The sequence below is a fragment of the Diabrotica virgifera genome, chromosome 5 (assembly GCF_917563875.1).
Source record: "Diabrotica virgifera virgifera chromosome 5, PGI_DIABVI_V3a".
Lineage (NCBI taxonomy): Eukaryota > Metazoa > Arthropoda > Insecta > Coleoptera > Chrysomelidae > Diabrotica > Diabrotica virgifera.
Genome location: NC_065447.1, coordinates 168,775,451 through 168,785,602, shown reverse-complemented (window position 1 = coordinate 168,785,602; position 10,152 = coordinate 168,775,451). Strand labels below are relative to the sequence as shown.

Below are 10,152 nucleotides of genomic sequence, written 5' to 3'. Positions count from 1 at the left end.
GAAAATAGAAACATCGAACAAAAATGGACGCAAATAAAAGTTTGTATGACCAAAGCAGCGCAAGTCAGTAATAGAAATATAAAAGATGGATTCAAAGAATGGTTTGATGAGGAATGTAAAATAGAACTGGATGAAAGAAATAAGTTAAGACTCAAAATGATGCAAGTGAAAACACCAGAGATGGAGATAAAATACAACCAACAAAGAAAACGAACTAAAAGAATCATAAGAGCAAAGAAAAGAAAGTACAACGAAGATAAATTGAAATGCATAGAAGAAAACTATAAAAATGGAGAAATCAGAAACTTTATCAAGGAGTAAAAAATGAGAAAAAGGAGGAAAAAAAGGAGAGAAAATGATTCACTAGGAGACCAAATATAAAAGAAGAAATCCAAGCGAGAATTATGGCTGGTAATCGTTGTATCTTTGCTCTAAACAACTTATTAAGAAATAAGAACATATCTAGAGGGGCTAAGATAAGAATATACAAGACAGTGATAAGACCTATAGTATTGTATGCCAGTGAAACATGGACGATGAACAAATCCGAGTAAGTCATGCTTAAAATGTGGGAAAGAAAAGTCCTAAGAAAAATATTTGGCGGAAAGATATGGAATGGAATGTGGATAAGAAGACCAAATGTAGAACTGGAGAGGATGTATGGTGAACCAAACATAGTAGGGATCATAAAATCACAAAGACTGAGATGGTTGGGACATACCCAAAGGATGCCAAACACGAGACTTCCCAAAAAATACTAACGGGAGGAATAGGAGGAAAGAAGAAGAAAGGTAGACCGAAAACCAGATGGAAGAAAGATGTTGAAAAAGACATAGAAGAACTGAAAATCACAAATTGGAAAAATAAAGCAGCAAATAAGAGAGATTGGAAAGGAATAGTAAACCAAGCCATGGGCCTTCTAGGCCTGGAGAGCTAAACTATATATAAACGTAAATTAACAAACTCGATTTAGGAGAGGTGTGTTCCTTTTCTAATCAGCGTAAAGCTGAGCGAGAAAGAATTAATCCCAGGGGACGAGTTTTGCATGGAGAGTCTTAGACAACATTGAGTTTTGGGTGTGTAATCTTTGATTGCACCCTTCTCGAGGTGGCTCTGTTGAAAGTGAATCCAGCGGATCTAGATTGGAGATAAAAAAATCACCGAGTCGAGACGTGAGACACAGTGGTGAAGGCTATAAAGCACTAGGGAAACAGTTACAAACGGTTCTTTTGGACAACACGTTGCACTCCATCATATTTAGACCATACCATCGCAACGGGGCTCTGTGAGAGGTGGACTGTCCTTTAGCTACTCGTGGAATCAATATGGTGAAACGAACAAAAAAACCAAAGTGTTTCTAAAACTGAAAAGCCAGAGAACTCTAAAGCCAAAACCACGGTTCTTAAAGTCGAAGAGCAGACAACTCCTAGAGAAAATCCAAACGCTGAAAGGACAGGAAACTCTAAAGAAATCTCCCAAGCTGAAAGGCAAGGGAGAACCTGAAGGGAGACGCTGAAACCACAAAATCTGTCAGAGTAACAGCGTTGGAGGCGTTGATCTCATGACAAATAAAGATATTAAGGCTGCAAAGCCATCTGGCCTCTAAAGCCAAAATCAGTAAGCGGGTGAAACAAGGCCAAGATTCTATACAAGTCAAAATGGCTGCAACCAAAGCCAATTTCATCAAGGCCGATGAAAGGACAAAGGAGATGTCGTCAAAGCCATTAGAGGTCATAACAAAACACAAAAAAACTTAGAAGGCATAAGGTCCAAAAAGACCAAGGTCAGACGAAAGCACATCATCCGAAAGCCAACTCAATGGGAAAAGGCCAAGAAGCGAATTGTGCCTTTCACCGAAGCTGCTTCTGCTCAGGGTGCGGCAGTACTAACAGGATTCCTAGAATAGTCCATGTGGTGAGACCGATCCCGTCTGAAAAAATTTCCAATTCGGTTTCTTTGTGGATTCCTATTCAAAAATATCTCCTTTAAACAAATTTGAAGGGTGCCGGGCAGAATTTTTGGGCAGAAATTGTTTAAACAAATACAAAACATCACCTTTTTTGACCCGAAGAATATTTTTTTAGGTTTTTTGGGCCATTCTAAACAAGAAAGGTATCTTGTGATTTTTCTCAAAAATTGATAGTTTTCGAGTTATAGGCCATTTTAAAATATGAAAAATGCGAAAATACGCATTTTCAATATTTAAATTAGTATTTTTGAGGTTGCCAAGTACTTGAATTGTAGTTTAAATATTCATTTTCAAGATTCTGCAGACTGATCGGGTCTAACTTAAATTTACACCGTTGTTATTTAATTGTTAATTATGCGTGTCCATCCTATTTTTTTGCCGGTGCGCCGCGCACTATTTCCAAAAATCTCCTATTTTACCCCGAAAAATATATTTTTTAGATTTTTCGGGACATTCTAAATAAAATAGGTGTCTTGTCATTTTTCTCAAAAGTTAATAGTTTTAAAGTTATAAGCGATTTAAAGCGCATTTTCGGATTTTAAATCGCTTATAACTTTAAAACTATTAACTTTTCAGAAAAATGACAAGAAACCTATTTTATTTAGAATGTCCCGAAAAATCTAAAAAATATATTTTTCGGAGGAAAATACGAGATTTTTGGAAAAAGTGCGCGCCGCACCGGAAAAAAAATCGGATGGACACGCATAATTAACAATTAAATAACAACGGTGTAAATTGAAAATAGACCCGATCAGTCTGCAGAATCTTGAAAATGAATGTTTAAACTACAATTCAAGTATTTGGCAACCTCAAAAATACTATTTTAAATATGAGTGTTTAAGCCTTAAAAATGCGTATTTTCGCATTTTTCAGATTTTAAATCACCTATAACTCGAAAACTATCAACTTTTGAGAAAAATCACAAGATACCTTTATTGTTTAGAATAACTTAAAAAAACTAAAAAAATATTCTTCGGGTCAAAAAAAGGTGATCTTTTGTATTTAAAAATATTGTTTAAACAATTTCTGCTCAAAAATTCCGCCCGGCACCCTTCAGATTTGTTTAAACGGGACATTTTTGAATAGGAATCGACAAAGAAACCGAATCAGAAATTTTTTCAAACGGGAGCGGTCTCACCACATGGACTAGAAGCTAAGATCGACGTGGATAAGCTTAAGGCAGTCCAAAAAGTCATCTTGGTGGCTTATGAAGAAATTCGGGAAGCTGGATCTCAGGTTGACCCACAGGATGGATTTCTTAGCAGTTAAATGTGTGGATGACATAGGTATGAGATGGCTAAAGGAGGTGATTCCAACTTTAAGGCATTGGAAAAGTGCATCTCACAGGGTTTTTGAAGTGGAATATATACCCAAGCCGCACTAATGCAATGTGGAGAACCATGATGGGTTGGGGAAGATGAGTCCAAAAAGATCCTTAATAGACTAAGGATAAGTAACCATGGGCTCCGGATACATCTACGGACTATCTAGGGTTGCAATCCTTCAGACAAAGGGGTTTTATGGACTTTCTCAATGCATTTAAACCTCAAGCACAGCTCCAGAAACTCCAAATGTCACTCTTTTTCGGAGTGGAAAAGTTAACTTTCCGATCCAAGGAAGGGCGAAGGGATTTGCCAAAAGTTACGAAAGAACTAATAAGCAAAGACAGGAAAACAGTCAAAGCTACAGTTGGTCAACAGGGCACTGTAAGCTGAATAGGTAGTTGAAGATGATGGGATTGACAAATACCGATCTCTGCAGATTCTGTCAACAAGGACAAGGAGAAACAGCAGAGCACATTCTATGTCAGTATGACCGTCTGGCAAATATGCGGTTCTTGTCATTTGGCAAAGAAAAGCCGCCGGCAAAGAGCTATATGGATGGTTCAGTCTCCAGAAGTTACTAGACTTTCCCCATGACCCAAACTTCAGAAGTTACTAGACCTATTAAAAAGAACCAGTCTAGAGACTGTAACCTAGGGCTAGAGTACCACAATAGATCTGAAAAGGTTTTAGTAGAATAGGTCAAAAGCCACCTTATTAAATCTATCTACTTCTGTTACCGAATTAAGAAATCCAAAGATTTTATTTTTAAATATTTATTTGTTTGAAAATTGAGTCTTTTGGGTTTCGTCGTTTCCTTAATAGAGGTCGCGAGTGCGTCTAAATGTTGATTATTTCTTTGTATTGGCATACTTGGCGAACGTGTCTAATTTCGATTCAGAGCATCATTACAAGCTCTCCTGAGGAGAAAAAAAGTTCGAAATGGTCCATAGAGAGATGGTAATGATCTCTGAATCGAAATTAAATATAAAATGCCTTTATCTACCTGCGTTTTTACTCACGTATTAAGTACTAGGAAACAGATTTGTTGAGCTTTGCCTCGTTGAATTGATGTGTTGTGGAGTGCAACTACACTGCGGTGCAAAAAAATCGATCCACTAAAAATTTGGTAATTTTTGATGTTTTTAATTTCCTAAACCTGTTGTCCGATTTAAGTGATTTTTTACCACGTTATAGCCTTATCCATTGACAATATCGATGTAATAATATTGTTGCTATACAGTTATACTGTTATTGTATACCGGGTGTACGAATCAAACTGTGTTTTTTTCTCTAAGTTCGCATCACCCTGTGGACTATTTTAGCATTTATAAAATACTGAAATTAAAACCCAACTATAGCCTCAGGTTTTATTAACATTTTGTATTTCGATTCATTCGCTTATGTTGAATAATAAAAAAGTTAGGTACTTTAACAACTGGCCATGTTCATCATCAGTACAGGGTGTTTCTAAAAAGTGCGACAAACTTTAAGGGGTAATTTTACATGAGAAAATAATGACAATTTGTTTTATAATCAAATATCCGCAAACGCTTCGTTTCCGAGATACGGGATGTTCAATTTTTTTTTACAAACTGACAGATTTATTTATTGCTTTAAAACCACTTGAGATATGCAGATCAAATTCTGTGGGTTTTAAAACGTAGTTATTGCACATTTTTTGACATACAATTAAGAATTTTATATTCACCATTGGCGTGCGTACGGGTAATATTATCGGGCATAATACCCGTTTGCGCGCCACTGGTGAATATTAAATTCTTAATTGTATGTCAAAAAATGTGCAATAACTACGTCTTAAAACCCACCAAATTTGATTTGCACATCTCAACTGGTTTTAAAGCAGTAAGTAAATCATAAGTTTGTAAAAAAAATTGAACATCCTGTATCTCGGAAACGAAGCGTTTGCGGACATATGATTATAAAACTGAAAAATTGATTATAAAAATGAATGAATCAAAATAACTATGCTGTTTTATTTTTAACGTCCAATATCTCGAAAACTAATGACCTAATCGTTACCAGTAAAGAGTATATTATTTACATAGAAAGTATTAGAGAATCGAAAAATTTTGCTAAAATGGTAATCCCCTCAGTGGCGTAGAATTTGGGAAGGGTCAATCATTAACTATTCCCTGTCGTACGCCTCTGGCAGTAGCTAGAAACTTTTATTTATCACAATTTAGTAGACTGTATAGTACCCACACTTTCTGCCAAGTATGATAAGGATACGTCAAATAGTTTGAAAGTACTTGGTAAAAATAATTGTTAAATTTTTAAATAAAACACCCTGTAACTCAGTAAGTAGCCACATTTTATTTAAGTGATTTTAGACCAATCTTAATATTTTTAGGTCTAGAATCTAAAACTTAGAGATTCGACATTCCTAATGAAACTTAACCCTAAAAGGGCCCGTAGTAAATATAACTCCAAGAAAAAAAAAAGAAGAGGAAAAAAGAAGAAAAAATTTTGATAATTATTGAAAAATTCCCAGCAACCGAGTTATCGAAACGGCATGTAAAAATATTTATGCCTTGCGACGTTATTAAAAAAACAAATTATAAACAAATTTGAATAATGTTGTTCTGAAGCTATTTTCTTGTGGCATTTTTACAATTTTAACTATTTAGAATGGGAAATAAGCCACAATATTATTAAAAAATAAAAAAAAATATTAAAAAAATTAAAACGTTAATAAAAATCATTTTTTAATAATATTGTGGCTTATTTCCCATTCTAAATAGTTAAAATTTGAATAATTTTCAAATGCCATTTTAGGGGGAAGTTTAATTAAAATTTGAATTTATCAATACATTTATAGAAAATATACATAAAAATAAAAATAATAAGATTTAATACGGGTGAATATTTCTTTGGCAACAACCGCGTTTTTGCATTTGAAAATAGCGTAACATTTAATAAACAAATTCAATATCTCAAAAAATATTAAATACATTTCGACCAATTTTTTTTTATTTAATACTGATAACATAGAGCAAATTTTCTTGTAAAATAATATATTTTATAGTGCTTATTTAAAACGCTAAAAATAATTTTTTGCAAATTTGTTTTTAAAGTTTTATGTTCAATTAAAAAAAAAAAATGTTCAATTATTTATTTTTATGTTCAATTATTTAAATAGTCGATCGGATAGCTCAGTGCGACTAGCGGCTGACCCGCACTTCACGTCGCCGTGAGGTACGAGAGTTCAAGCCCAGCCCAGGCCATCGGAAAACAAAAAGGCTAACGCGTCAGTATAAAATTCTAAATATGAATCTGGCGCTTAGACCTGAATATGCGGGCATCTGATCGACCTATGAGGGAGCAGTACGGCAAGGGAATAAGGGCTTGCGGCTCGGTGATACTCCCCCATAGATCCCTACCGAAGGGCGTTGACGCCTAAGAACGGTGTATATACATACATATTTAAATAAATAGGGGGTCAAATTTAATTTAGTAAATCTTATGTGAAACATTTACCCTTCAGCTTTACAGAAAACAATCCTATAGACCTTCATTAGTAACTGAATAACCTCAGCAGTTAAAAAAGTATTTTTTTTTGCAAAAATGACCCCTTTTTAATTATTTAAATAATGATCCCCTTATATGATTTGGATACTTTCTTGAAAATATCATTTGTACCCACCTAAACTTTGATATAAAATTTGTTTCAACCTGTACGAATTTACATTTTGATTTACATGTAGTGTAATTTTATTTTACTAGACTATACGGGTAGGCGACACATATAGTGTATAATACAGGGTGTTTCAAAAAGGTATGTCATAAATTAAATCACGCATTCCGGGGACAAAAATAAATTGATTGAATCCAACTTACCTTAGTACAAAAGTGTACACAAAAACGTTACAACCCTTCGAAGTTACAAAATGAAAATAGATTTTAAAAATATATCGAAATCTCTTAGAGATTTTTCATTGAAAATGGACATGTGGCATTCTTATGGCAGCAACATCTTAAAAAAAAATTAAAGTGAAATTTGTGCACCCCATAAAAATTTTATGGGGGTTTTGCTCCCTTAAACTTCCCCAAACTTTTGTGTACGTTCCAATTAAATTATTGTTGTGGCACCATTAGTTAAACACAATGTTTTTAAAACTTTTTGCCTGTTAGTACTTTTTCGATAAGCCAGTGTTTATCGAGATATTTTGAATATTTGTCGAATCCACCACATATTTGTATATGGTTAAGTACCTATGGTGTACCTGTTAATAATCTGAAAATTTATTAATAATTTACATTTTTAGGTATATTTTGAAGAAGAAGCCACATTTCGATAAAAGGTGATATAAAAAAAAACCAAGAGGCAAAAAACTTTTAAAAACATTGTGTTTACCTAATGGTACCACAATAATAGTTGGAACGTACACGAACATTTGGGGGGTTTAAAGGAACAAAACCCCCATAGAATTTTTATGTAAACATATTAAAAAAGAAGCCGCATCTCGATAAAAATTGGCTTATCGAAAAAATACTAAGAGGCAAAAAAGTTTTAGAAACATTGTGTTTAACTAATGGTACCACAATAATGAAATAATTGGAACGTACACAAAAGTTTGTGGTGGTTTAAGGGAGCAAAACCACCATAAAATTTTTATAGGGTGCACAAATTTCACTTTAATTTTCTTTTTAAGATGTTGCTGCCATAAGAATGCCACATGTCCATTTTCAATGAAAAATTTCTAAGAGATTTCGATAAAAATCTATTTTCATTTTGTAACTTCGAAGGGCTGTAACTTTTTTTGTGTACACTTTTGTACTAAGGTAAGTTGGATTCAATCAATTTATTTTTGTTCCCGGAATGCGTGATTTAATTTATGACATACCTTTTTGAAACACCCTGTATAATATGTACAATGTACATACCTATATAGGTACAGGGTGTTTGGTAAATAATGGACCTTACATTCCTGAGCTTAAAACTGGTCGATTTAAGCTAACTTACCTTAGTACCGAAGTTGATAATAACCGAAATACAGGGTGTCAAACTTAAACTTTTATTTTATTTATTCTTGAATATTTCTTGACAGACACGATAGACAAGACACAGAACACGAAATTTGGTAAGCGGGGTTTTTTTGGGATGAGAAACTAAATTTGCCACCAAAAATGATGTATTACCCAGAGGGCGCTACATACGTTTTTCAGCGCTCATTTAATACGTTCAATTTTTTTATCTCCCACTCCACGTACTTTTTGAATCAACATTTTTATTCTCTTAATATTTTTACTTAAAAAAGGTATACCACATTCATCTCGCTAAGCTCAACTGTTTTTTAAGTTTGCGATACAACATAATTTTTGCATATCATTGTAGTTAGACCCGAAAAATAAACTTGAAACCATAATAATTGTGCCAGTTCTCATATTTATGTCATTGCATCGCAAATTCCATTTGAAGAAATTTGAGATACATTTTTGTAAATTTTTATGATTTTAAGTTATTTTTCGGGTGAAACTACAATGATACTATGCAAAAAAATTATGTTGCCTCGCAGATTTAAAATGCGTTTATCTCGAAAACGGTTGAGTTTAGCGAGATGAATGTATCACACCTTCTTTCAGTAAAAATATTAACAGAATAAAATTTTTGATTTAAAAAGTATGTAGAGGGGGTAATAAAAAAAATTGAACCTATTAAATGAGCACTAAAAGGCGTATGTGGCCCCTCTGGATAATACATCATTTTTGGTGACGAATTTAGATTTCTTGTCCCAAAAAATCCCCGCTTACCAAATTTTGTGCTATTATCCCATGTCTTTTAGGAAATATTCAAGAATAAATAAAATAAAAGTTTAACTTTGACACCCTGTATTTCGGTTATTATCAGCTTTCGTACTGAGGTAAGTTAGCTTAAATCGACATATTTTAACCTCAGGAATCTAGGGTTAAGCTATGGCCCATTATTTACCAAACACCCTGTATGCAGTGTGTCGCATGTAAGATGGACCCTTATATTTCGGCTATCAAAATAAATCAGATTTGAAATTTTGCAGTCATTCATTTTGATGTTTTACATTTTTAAGATAGTCAATTGAAATTTAAATTTTAAACGCGGCCTACTGCGAATTCACAAACAGGACGAATTTTCAGTATTTTGTTTCGCGTTAGAGATATCGCAAAAAGTTATTTGGAAAAATTGTTAGAAATATTATTCTAACCCCACATACCAAATTTCATGACAAAATTAGAACTTTTCGTTTTTTTTTCAGAATTGGTAGTCAGGATCCTGCAACATGCAATTGGCAGTCCCGAGATGCAGCTCGGCACAACCAATGTCAAAGGCGCAATAAAATCTAGCCTACCTATAGCCCGAAAATATTATTGGAAATGCTCGCCACCACCCACTACGGCCAGGCAAGCGACAATATTACAGCGCTGTGCTTAGCGTAAAGAGTGAGACAAAATGCGAATTCTGTTCGGCTAACGGCTACTTTTAAAAGCGCCTGCCCTAGGGTAGAGCCGTCGTAGTAGTGCTACGCTACGGGGAGCGTACAATAATTATTACAACTTCGGAGATGAGTTAAAAATTAGCTTTGTTTTATTTTAGATTTTTAGATACTTAGGTATTGTATCAAAATTTATAAATTACAGTTTTGAAATAAGTAATTTATATTAATAAATAATTTATTGTCGTACATTTGACGAGGTTAGGCGGCGCCTACCTTGCCTACCCTGAGGGCCGCCCCTGGTTCATTTTCGCCACATGTATTCGTTGTACCTGTTTCTTTGTAACTGCCCAATATTAAGTACCGTATAAGCTTATTACTAAGTAACAAAAAAAATTTCTTTAATTTGTATTTTGAGGAAGATTTCCGA

General features: G+C 33.9%; 1 protein-coding gene across 1 annotated transcript in view; it reads right to left on the bottom strand.

Annotated features, from left to right (window-relative positions):
* Positions 1-10,152, bottom strand: part of LOC114324331 (tyrosine-protein phosphatase Lar) — a 574,734-nt gene that overhangs the window by 91,084 nt on the left and 473,498 nt on the right. The window lies entirely within an intron of this gene.